At 43.3% G+C, this 12,240-nt stretch overlaps 1 long non-coding RNA gene across 1 annotated transcript in view; it reads right to left on the bottom strand.

The window, feature by feature from the left end:
- Nucleotides 1-12,240, bottom strand: part of LOC135364716 (uncharacterized) — a 179,677-nt gene that overhangs the window by 96,319 nt on the left and 71,118 nt on the right. The window contains exon 3 of the long non-coding RNA XR_010412289.1: nt 63-174. This is a non-coding gene — a long non-coding RNA (uncharacterized LOC135364716). The remainder of the gene's footprint in view (nt 1-62; nt 175-12,240) is intronic.

Genomic DNA, 12,240 nt, shown 5'->3' with positions numbered 1-12,240 from the left:
TCCCTTCCACTAGCAATCGTTTCTCCATCTCTGCAGCTGAGGAAGCAGAAATAACGGCTTACCTCCCATTGTCTTCAAAAGGAGCTGGGGCAGCTGTCTATGCAGCAGGCAAGCTTTGTTTTCCATGTATTTCCACTTGTTGTCAGTAGGGCTCTCATGACTTGAGGCATGGGTCTGGCAATTTAAAAAGAAATAAGAAAAGTGAGAGAGGTGGGGGCAAGACCCTTCTTACCTCTGACAATTCAGATGCTCTGAACTTCCTCTCTGTGGGGAGAGAACATTTTAACCCACACCTGGAAGGAGATGACAAGACCTCCTCAGAGTCCCCGAATGCTGGGGCAGAACTTTCTCCTCTGTTGTCCTGCGCATGGTTGGCTTGATTAGCTTTCATCAATCTCTTATATTTGAGACAACACTGTATCCCAAATGACTGAGATGCAATCCATTCATTAATTTCCTATTATCTGGAGGGAGAAGAGTATGTGTGCTGGCTTTTGTGTTAAGGAAGTGTTCATACTAAAAATATTTAACTGAGGGAAGGGATTGACTAATCAGAATGGAAACTGGCCAAAGGGGATAGATACTAGCCCTTTAATTTCTTAGTTGTGGGGAGGTCCAGGAGTCCTAAGGCAAGAGATAGATAGTCTCAGGATGGTTGTCATTTGCCAAGTTGTATGCACATATTTTAGAATAACTGGTACATCTATAATGGTGGTGCGTGTTGAATAACTTGATGTGTGCTGTTTTGTATACATATCCTAAAATAACAAGGCATGCACTGCAAAAGAATTGGGGCATCAAGGCTAGATTTCAGTGTCTGGTTATCTTGCTATGTGGCTTTGGGGAAGTCACTTCTCTCCCTCAGCCTCAGGTTTTCCATCAGGCTAAATGATGTTTAAGCCTCCTTCCGTCATAACATTCATTTCCACAATTCTATAGCCATGATCCAGGCACTATTTTTATTCTTAACACGCAACATTGTGTTATGATGGAGAGCCTGCCTGCTACTTGGGTCTGAATCCTGATCCAGGGCAGGTTCACTAAGTTTCCTAGGTCAAATTTCTTCAACTGTTAAAATGAGGATTACAATAGGATCTACCACACAGGGTTGTGATGAGGGTTCAAAGGGACAACGCAAGAAGAGTATTTAGTACTATGTGTGGTACAGCTCTACTCAATTGATGGGAGTTCTTATTCTCATGGCTAGAGTCAGCTGAAGAGCTACAGAGCATTCTTTTTCATCCTTCAAATGCATCCATGAATTTCAAGGTTATGTTTCAAGTCCAAGTTACCCTAGCTATTGAGCCCATTCCTAGTGTTAATGGCACAATGAATGTGAGGGGGAAGGTGGCATGGGGCCATGTCTTCAGAACGTGTGCCAGGCATGGCCAAGGGCCCATTCTCTGATGTCTCAATCTGTTCAGCAGGACTCTGCCACGTGCCAACTTTTCCTAAGCCACAAAAAGATTTAGAGTTTGTAGTGAAGTGAGATATTCAACAAAGGAGAATTCTGCCTTTTGTTGGAATTTGGAAATGGAAATTCAAGGTCTCTTCATTTCAGATGTTATCCTTGTCCATGTGGAGGCGTGAAGAGCCTAAAAGATGTGGGGGAGGCTATGGACGGAACATATCCCAGTGAGAATTTTCCTATTAAATTTTAATATGAAGGATATGGACATATGAACAGGAGTGGCTCAGAATTTTTCATTAAGCATAGAAAATGAATACAGTGGTCATATATTTGGGAGTCTATCATCTATCTATCTATCTATCTATCTATCTATCTATCTATCTATCTATGTACCTATCTATCTATCTACATCTATAGAATTGGTTATAAGGTAGTTGAAATCCTGGGAATTTAGTTGCCCATTTCAGTGAAGGGTCCAGGAAATGGGTTGAGTTTAGGCTTGGCTGATTCAAGTCACTCAAATATTTTTACCAGGACTTGTTCTTTCTCTATCTTTCAGTTCAATTTTCTTCTATTTTGCCTTTTTTCCCCAAGGATATTATTCCCAAGTGATGGCTAAGAAGTTGACTAGTAACCCTAGACTTTCATTTTACCCATTTCTCAACCCTAGCAAAAAAAGAATACTTCTTTCCAAACCAAGCAGCAAAATCCCAGGTGGGAATCCCATGGATCCAGCTTGAGTTATACATCTTTCTCTGAATTTCACTGAGGCCAAGGGGAAACAAAGCTAACTGGCTAGGCCTGGGCCTCAGACCATCCCTTCAAACCAAAAGGAAGTATTAAAATCAAACTTCACACACCAAAATTAAGAGGAAGTTTGGTTGACCCAAAGAAAATTGGAGTGTTTTTCCCCCCACAAAGAAGGCAGTAAAACCAACAGATCCCATTACAAGCAAGAATTTAGAATGAAAAAAGTCATCAGTACATATGTGCCCACAGACATGTTTATCTGGAAACTTTCGAGAAACAGCTGGAAAAATCAGCTGTCAATCTTGATGAATTATTTTGCTGTTTCTTTTTCTTTAGCAAAGTCCTGGAGGTTCATTGATCCAGCAGTCTTCACCTCTGTTGAGCCTTGACCCTGTGCCTGGTGCTAGAAGCTGAGGACAGGGAAGGAGCAGGACCCTCCCGGAACTCGTGTCTGGTGGCTGGCTGAGAGCCAGAACATGCCACTACTTTGTTATCCTGCTCTCCTACATGGATTTCTCCATTCCATCATTCTTCTCAAGTAAAACTTGGACCTGCTTCTTTCCCTTTGAATGCTGAAGGCTCCATCTCCAAGTTCCCTTGCTAGAAGGCATATTATGAAATGGGATGTACCATCAGAGATGAAGGTAAGAAATCTGAACTGCATGGCCTCACATAAACCCCACTAGGTCTCTGTTAGGGGCTCCTTTCCCTTTCAACAGGTGTAAGGACAAAAGGCCCATTGTCCTTAGGAGCCTATAGGATAAATAGAAAGAACATGTCCTTGCTGGTTAATCTGCTGGCGATAAAGAGTATTGTTTTATCTCCTGCCATCTGCACGGTTCCATGGGATGAGTTCTATTGTGGCACAAAGTCTGCTTTGTCTTTCCAACCCACTGAGACATTTAAATTGACCTTTCATATATTCCTTGGTTGTCACAACCTGAGTACTGAGTTGGTATTATGCATCGAGAGGATTATCAATTTTTTTTTTCTGCAAGGGCACTGTCAGCTACAGAGATGCTAGGATGCTGAAAAACAGTGTGATTCTCTTCTGCTAAAAAAAAAAAAAAAAAAAAGAGAGAGAGACTTTTTTTTTGTGGGGGGGGGAACAGTTTTAGGTTTACAGAAAAATCGAACAGAGAATACAGAGTTCCCATCTACTCTCTCACTTTGCCCTCTTCCCCAGTTTCCCCCATTATTAACATCTTGCGTTAGTATGGCCCATTTGTTGTAATTGATGAGCCTATATTAATACATTGTTATTAACTGAAATCCATAGTTTATATTACATTACTCTTTGTATGGTACAATCTATGGGTTTTCACAAATGTCTAAGGATATGTATCCACCTTTATGGTATCATACACAAAAGCTTCCCTGCCCTAAAAATCCTCTGTGCTCAGCCTATTCATCCCTCTCTCCCCCCAACCTGGGCAACAATTTTCTTTTTACTATCTCCACAGTTTTACCTTTTCCAGAATGTCCTACAGTGGGACTCATACAGTATGTAGCCTCCTCTTCAGATTGATGTCTTTCCTTAGCCATATGCACTGGAGGGGCCCCCATGTCTCCTTGTAAGTGGATAGCTCATTTCTTTTTATTGCTGAACAGCTTCTGCTTCATGTTTAAAGCTTCCAGCGTTCGAAAGCAGAATGGTTGCCCCACCCCACTGGCATTTTCACATTCGTGAGATTACTAGTCATCACCTAAGTTTTAAAAAGTGGGCTTACTGCATGCGTTATGTGAGAGAATTAAATACCATTTCAGAATGGTTTCAAGTACCTTCTGTAGAGCTGAAGAGAGAAAGAGCAGATTCTAATATCTCAGTCACAGCCAAACCAGAGGTGGTCTGTTCTCCAGGCAGCGCTGGAGTTCTTGGCATTTTTACCCAGAAGAATTTATATCCACCCAATTCGTGTTATCCCTAAAATAAATGATCTCCTGATTTTTTTTTTTAAGTTCCAGTAACATTGGAGGTCCCACTTACCTGATTAGTAGTAACATTCATTTTTAAGACCTGAATCAAGCGTCTTTTTTCTCCTTATACTTCCTAAACAGAGCTCATCTAGTCCATGCAAAGGGTGGTGGAGGAGCTCCCCCTCACTTATCTGGCATCTGATAGTTGTAAAAGATATAGGCTTTCGAATTCAAGGTTGTACAGTTAATTTCCTGGCTCTGTCCCTTCCTGGCTGTGTGTCTTTTAATAAGCCATTTCTCCTCTCCTAGCCTCACTTTGCTCTCCCATAACCCACAAGTAATAACAGGGCTCTCTCTTTTAAGGCCATTATGGATATAGAAGGAGATACTTCATGGAGAGCATGAAGCACAGTTTCAACAACAAAAAAACGTCCTCGAACCTCATCCAGTGCACATCAGGCAACAGGCCTGTGTGTAAAGGAGGTACTGAGTACAGTGTAGGTGCTCATTAAATTATTCCTGACTGATCAAGGGGGCAAAGGGAGGGCAAATCCTTTCACGTGCAGGCTCTCAGAGAACACAGGCATATATAGAAGGAAGCCGACTTAATTGGAGTCAAGCATGATGGGGGAGATTAGGTACCCTGTGCAATCCAACACAACCAAGGACACCACTTCTAGTACCTTTTGACTCGGTCCCTGCTGGGACGGGGCTGCTCCTGATAACTCACATTCTGCTCCTGCCCACCCTTGAAAAGCCCATTTCCTGAGCAAGCGCGTACTTTGGTAAAGTGATTAGCAGACAACCTGGTTCCTAAATTTAATGAGCAATTTCTTTAGGGTGAAACTGATTGTACAGAATCGTTCTCTGTCTCGCCTCCTCACCCTTCCCCTGACATCTCCCAGATAAAATAAATGATCAGCTAATAGTTATTAAGATGCCAAGGGTGCAAGAAATCCCAATTCCACAAACACAAGAGCTAACTATGTACCCCGGGTGTCATTTTTTATCCTACTTTTGCTTTTTACTCACTTTCATTTTGTAGACAAAGACTGTCTTGCCAAAGACAAGGTAAATAAACTCAGACACATCCTGTCTCCCTTACATCTTTGTTTATCTATAAACTGTCAGAGATACTGATGAAAATCCACTAAAGCATGCTCCAAGCACTTATACCAAGGCCATGCGAGATGGAAGCATGAAAGCTTGATGTGAGCGGAAGATATCACCTGCAATGATACCAACTTGGCTCTATGTGAAGACACGCATAAACATTAAAGATGCCAACAAAAGATGACCCACTGTGACAGTTAGGGATGGACTCAATTGTGTAAAGAAGCAACAATGAAAAAAAAAAAAAAACACAGACACAGCAATGTGACAAAGTTTCTACATAGTTAGTGAGGAAGTGATCAAGTTTAGAGGTTAAGAGCATGCATTTAGGAATGAGAATAGATTTGAAACCTAGTTGGATCTTGTACCTTTTAACCAGGCAACCCATTTAACTGCTCCATGCCATGTGGAAAATGGGATAAATGAGTATCTGCCTCAGAGGATTATTTTTTGAAGACTGGATGAGATAAAATATATAAGGTGCTTGGCTCCGGTAGACTTTCAGTAAGACATAGCTGTTATTTTTATTGTGTTAATAAGGATTGCAAATTAAGGAACATCTAATAGGCAGCGTTGCCCCAATTTTATCACCATAAACCTTTCCTTCCAGGGCATCCTCTGAGGTTAATGTTCTACAGAAAACAATTTGGGAAATGCTGCCTTAAATAAACAAAACCTGAGACTTTTGCGGTGGGAATATGGGTGTTTGTCTTGGATATCCTCCCTAGCAAGTTACAAGTTTTAAAATAATGCTTGTGGTTGTTTCTATAACATTTTGGGCATTGGGTTTGGGGTCAGGAATCCTCAATGCTGTCCTCGTTTCTATGGAAAAATCAGATCTCATTTACATCATTCCTATTTACAGCAACTTTTCTGGGACCCAAATAAAAACAAGGACTGCCTGAGCCCATTGGCTGCAAGCTTTGCAAAGCAAAATCTTCCCTTTGACCTTTGCCTACCCCATCCTGCTCTGGGTCAGAATTCCCCCGTGTGTCCCATGAACACAGAAGCCATCACCTACCCCTTGGGGAGGTACTGTGAGCCTGGAAGAAGCATCTCGAGCCTGGAAGAAGCATCTCGAGCCTCTCTGGAGAAAGATAAACTGTGTGCAAGGTTATGGGTATTTTATGATCTGTTATAGATGGATAATCCAAGGTACAGGCTTACAGCTTGACTCTTTTTTTTTTCTTTAAAGCAAGGAAGCTCAGCAGTGAAACTCATTTCTCACAACTCCCAAAGTGGCTTTGCAATAAATCTGTGAATTTAATCAGCCTCCTCTGTTGAGGCACTCTTCCCTAATTGGGTTCTTGTGAAGAATAATAGACATGATGACAAAAATACTAACCAGAGTCTCATCAATAATATTGATGATAAAGCTCCCATTCCCCAAAAGAAATGGGGCACAACCCCCTGGTGCAACCCAGGGCAGCAGGCTCGTCCAGTCTCACGTACTATTTCCTTTTTAGACCATCAGACTCTTTCTCCGCCTTCCTGGCCAAACAGCAAGAAAATGGAAATCCCAAACTGGAAAACGAGGGTTTCCATCACTTTTGGCTAGTAACTAAGTGGACTACTCAGTAGGCTGCTAGAAATTTTCTAGATTACAAGAGAGTAATGGGGAATTGCATTCAAAATGGAAACAAACATGGAACACAGAATCCAAACAACACGATTTTGTTTCCTTTCTCTGGTAGGCGATTCCTACTCCTCTCTCTCAAATCCTGGGAGTAGTAGTGGGGTATGGAAGGGCCCTGCCAGGAATGTAACACACACAGCTGTTGGCCATCAGCTGGCAAACCAACCTAGTGACAGAATCGGGCATAGGAATTAGCTGCCTTTCGTTCCCCAATTATTGGACAAAGAGGACATCCAGATCTAGCTGGGATCTGTCCTACATAGGTTGGGGGTTGAAAGAGGGAGGCCCTAATATTGGAGGCAGGCCTGGAAGTGTTGCTAACCCCTGGAGAAGGGGGGTCGAGGAGCAATGGCAGAGGCAGCCTAGATTTTTCCATTCTGGAGAATGAGAGAAGCAAAGCGTGATAACTGAATTAGAGGTGGAGGAAAAGGAATAATTTCACAAGGATGTCATCTGTCCCAGGCCTTCCCCATGAGCCTGGCATTCCAGCACCCTCTCCATTCTTTGCGTGTGAGAGCAGTCCCAACTCTTACCCCCACTCCCCGCTCTTGGCCCTTGGCCGTCAAAAGATCATGTTGGTGATAAACACAGGAACTCACCTGGTCAGCAGACACAGGGTCAAAACTGCAGGAAGAGATGTAAAAAATGCCATCCTCCCCATGAACTGGACACAAATGCTTGCTCGCACAACAAAAGATCTAGTGTGCTTGGTCTCCTCTAGCCTCAGGCCTTCACGAGCGCATGAATAGGGGCACTGATGGGGCACAGATGCAGGAAAAAGCCCAGGTTCCCTCGTTTCAGTCCCGAGCTGTGGTTTCTCTGCCTCCTCCCATTGGACGGCTTCAGTATGAATTGCTCCCAAAACCAACAGTAAAATTTAACCACCACTCCTTGCAGGAAAAGAAGAAATCCTGAGTCTTGCTGACTTTGGCATGTGACACACACACGCACGCACATGCTGTGGGGGTTTCCAGGTGATACTGCTAAGTAGACCAGGGCCCTCAACACAGTGTTGTCCCTGGACAAGAAGGATAAGCATCACCTGAGAACTCATTAAAAATGCAAATTTGTGGTCTCACACTGTCCTACTGAGTCAAAAGCTCTTCGGATTAGGCCCAGCAATGTGTGTTTTAACAAGCCTCTGAGTAATTTCCAATGCACACTTCATTTTGAGAACCCTTATCAGAAGCTGATCATTTCTCCAGAATTCTTTACAATTTTATGCCTGTATATTTGCTCCTTCTCTTCACCCCATTTGGCATGCTTCTTTCTTGTCTGCTTGGCAGGCTCCTTTTTAGTCTTTAAAGCCCTCTAAAAAATACCCTTTTCTGTTGGTCAGCCTCCCCTGACACCATTTTGTCTACCTAAGCAGAATTAATTACCCCTGATTTGTTTTCTGACAATACTTCAGGTAGCCACTGACATATTATATTACAATCATCATGTATCTTCTTTTCACACCAGGATGTGAGGGCAGGAAAATGCCTAATTCAGCAAATGCTTTATACAAAATATCATGGGCCTGTTATTATGTTAGCTCTGGAGACATCAAAATAAAATAATAAAAATATTAATTAAAAAGTGGGACACTGCCTCATTTGCCTAATTCATTATTGCATGCAAAATAAGATTTCAAACCCCAGGCATGTGCTAGCTGTGTAATGTTGGGCAAGTTACTTAGCCTCTTTAAATCTCATTCATAGGGAAGAAAAATGCTAATAGTATGTACTTTAGTGTTTATGGGATGAATAAATTAGAAATGTGTAACGGGGGCACCTGGGTGGCTCAGTCAGTTAAGCATCTGACTCTTGATTTCAGTTCAGGTCATGATCTCAGGGTCATGACAGGTCACTGAGCATGGAACCTGCTTAAGATTCTCTCTCCCTCTGTGCCTTGCCCCTGCCCCACTCATGCACAGGCCCTCTCTCAAGAAAGGAAGAAAGGAAGGAAGGAAGGAAGGAAGAAAGAAGGGGGGGTGGGAGGGAGGGAAGAAAGAAAGAAAGAAAGAAAGAAAGAAAGAAAGAAAGAAAGAAAGAAAGAAAGAAAGAAAGAAAGAAAGAAAGATGTGTATAGTGCTTAGACACCGAATGTATGTTAGTTGTTATTGCTAATTATAATAATATTAATATCATCATTGGCATCATCATCAAATCACTAGTAACTTGCATTTTGCCTGGTACAGAGAATGTGGGCATACATGGGAAGATTAAAAGATCAGGGTTCTGGTCTTATCTACTTTACTTGATGGCATACTTGACACTCAACATAAACAAATTTGACTTGACATCAAATGTTTCCTAAGATATACACACATGCTCCTTAAGTTGCCCAGTACAAGGATTGATGAATACCAAGAGTTACTTTGCTGGAGTTACTCTGAGGTTGTGTTCGGTCTACACAACACCCCCTCCACTCACACCACCTTGAAACAATGATTGGTTCTCAAACTTGATTTCACATGAGAATCACTTGGGAAGCTTTTCAGACAAAATCCCGATGCCTGTGTCTAACTCCTACAGACCAGACCGAACTGATATGACATATGGCCTGGGCATCATCGGGACTCCCAGGTAATTCCCAGGTATGGCCATAGTTTCTCCCTGCTGTGTATCAGAACCTCCAAAGAAAGTAAATGGTAGTTCACAATGAGTGGTTAAGTAACTATAAAAGTCTTAACATTTTTCATAAAATAGAAGTGTGATGAGCATGCTGCTGGTGGGGTGAGGGCAGTAAAACAATGGAGGGGTCTACGGAAATACTTTAAGTGATGTACCATTCAGAGTGGGTGGGAACGTCTGGCATAGAGCGACGCCAAGCCAGTGAGCGTCAGGAATAGCATACCGATGACACTCGTGGCTGATGAACTGCCCTTAGCTTTCAAGTCAGTCTCTCAGTCTCCGCAGCTCACCCTTGGGGACTTTGCCCTGGGCAAACCAACTTCATCTATCAACAAAGTCCCACAAGACTGTAGGAGGATACCCATCATGTCAGCCGAAACTCTCAGCGGCTGAAACTCCTGACAGACACCTTGAGACTGCTTTCTCTCTGCTATAAGTTAGAGATTGTCTTATGCCTGGCCCCCACAGCTCTGTGGATTAAGACCCCTTTTCCTGACAGTCCATCAGTCTCCCAAGTGTTTCCCTCTCCTCAACATGGTTTCTCTGAGAAAGCAGCCCACGTATGAGGGTGAGGAGGTGGCTCCTTGGGACAGGGTCCCAGGGCCACCAGAGCAAGGCTCAAAGCTCTGACTGAGAGCCATGTTAATTCTGTCCTCAAACTCTGGTTAGGACCAATAAGGAAGGGTCTAGATGGCAGAAAGGATTTATTGCAATAGTAATAGTGGAGGAGGGGCACCAATGGCTTTTAAGAGGCGAATAAAGTTAAAATAGCTAATGAGACAAAATTAAATAATAAACAAGCCCACATAGACTTTATGTTCAAAAGCGAATTTTTAACCATGACTTCAACAACTTACAGCTATTCTGACAGCCAACTGTTCTTTAAATCACACTTACATATACTAGCTCACAGTTTCTTCTTTTCCCTTGCTCTCCCTCACCTCCCCCCCACTTCCTGTTTCTTTTTTTCTTTTCCCACCAGCATCGTCAGGGTCAAGGACACACATCTTGGTACATTCAGCACGGAAGTGAAACAGGGAGAGGGTCACTAACGTTTCTTGAGAATCACCCACACTCCAGGGCATTATGGAACCAAACCTCCTTTAATCCTCACAAAAGCCCACCAAGGGATATTACCTACCTGTTTTTTAAAGGATGAGCAAAGTGAGGCTCAGATAATAAAATACAGTTTGCCAAGGCAGGCATAGCTAGCAAGTGTGAGAGCCAGGGTTCAGATTCTCAGCTCTGGGACTCCGAAGCCCATTTCTTTGCATGACCCCGGCTGGGCTCAGCGGGCAACTGTCCTCTCACATGTCATCAATGACACTCTGTTTGCCATGCCTACAGATGGGGGAGAAGGGCCCCATTTGGGCCTCTTGGCTCACCTGGTTTGACTAGACCTGCAGGGCAGCTGTTATTTCGGTTTGGATCTCTATCCTGTGTTCTCACTCTGGTTGTCCTAATGTCCCCTTTCTCAACACATGTTCATGCCTGTGACCCTGGCAGGACCCACAGGGGAAGTTGGGGTGGGGGGACTCCATGACACACCAGCAGACCCACTCTAGGCATTAAATCTACAGATGCAGCAGCTTCTTTATTTCTCGAGGCAGCATTTCGTGCCTGCGTCCCTGCGTAGGAGATGGAAGGGAGAGAGAGGAAAGTCCCAGGCAAGGAAAAAGCTGCAGGAGAACATGTAGCAGCAAATTCACATGCCATTTGATAACCATCAGCTCGCAGATTCAGATCTTGCCAGGTCAGTGCACTGGTGGAGACAGGACCCAACCGAGTGAAAGGTCCCTTGCTTCTGGCCCAGCCCATTTCTTCCCTTGGGAGCAGAGAACACTGCAAAAGAGGGAATTTTGAAATCCTATCCCACAAACTCTGTAAGACTGAACATAGGCAAATGAATGATTCATTGAATCTCTTCGAGTTCTTGCATATCACTATCCAGTGATGAAGGCGCTTCCCCATTCAGAAATGGGAATAAATTCTAAGAATAACCTTTTCATTAAAAACCTAGGCTGCAATTTTTCCAGGGGTCAACTGGGTACCATGCATATTTTTATAATCTCTTTGGGCTGCTGGAGTGGGACTGGTTTGGTGCTATTATGGTGGCAGAGATTTCAACGTGTGTTTTTCCCTCCTCTCTGAGGTTGTGGCAGACAAGCAGGCATTCACATTTTGCAACTCTGTAATGAAAATGACACCCCTACTTCATGGTTTGGGGCTGTTTTTCCAGAGTGGGCACAGATGGTGTTTCTCTCTCCTCCAGAGAATATTTTAGGATGTAAAATCTCTGAAATAAATTATTCAACTGAGGCCAAAATAGTCTTCTGGAAAAAATCATATGTGAATAGGAAATAAGAGCAGCCTGGCCCAGCCTGAAAAAAATTTAAATGCAGCTGGTTTTTAGAAATGGTAATATTTGTAATAATGTTTGTATTGGGAATGTAATGAGACCTGGAATTGTGGAAGGGAGTGCTGTTTTACCCAGGAAATTTAATGATTGTCTTGTTTTCCCTCCCCTTCTATTCCCTTCCCTCCCTTTCCCTCCCCTTCTTCCCCCCTTCCCTCCCTTTTCCTCCCTTTCTTCCCCCCTTCCTTCCTTTCCCTTCCCTCCCTCCCCTTCCCTACCTCCCCTTATCTTTTCCTTTCCTCTCTCTCTCTCTCTCTCCCCACGCCCCCCACCCAGGGGTTGGTGATGAGTAGGCAAGGGTCCATACTTCTAAAATTTTGATAAGAATATGAATCAACTGGGGATTTGGTTAAAGTGCACATTTAGATTCTCTAGTTCT

Source organism: Mirounga angustirostris, unplaced genomic scaffold (assembly GCF_029215605.1).
Source record: "Mirounga angustirostris isolate CCGP_5_RB_7025 unplaced genomic scaffold, mMirAng1.0.hap1 SCAF_1, whole genome shotgun sequence".
NCBI lineage: Eukaryota > Metazoa > Chordata > Mammalia > Carnivora > Phocidae > Mirounga > Mirounga angustirostris.
Note: the sequence above shows the minus strand (reverse complement) of the source record. Positions and strands in the feature narration are given on the sequence as shown.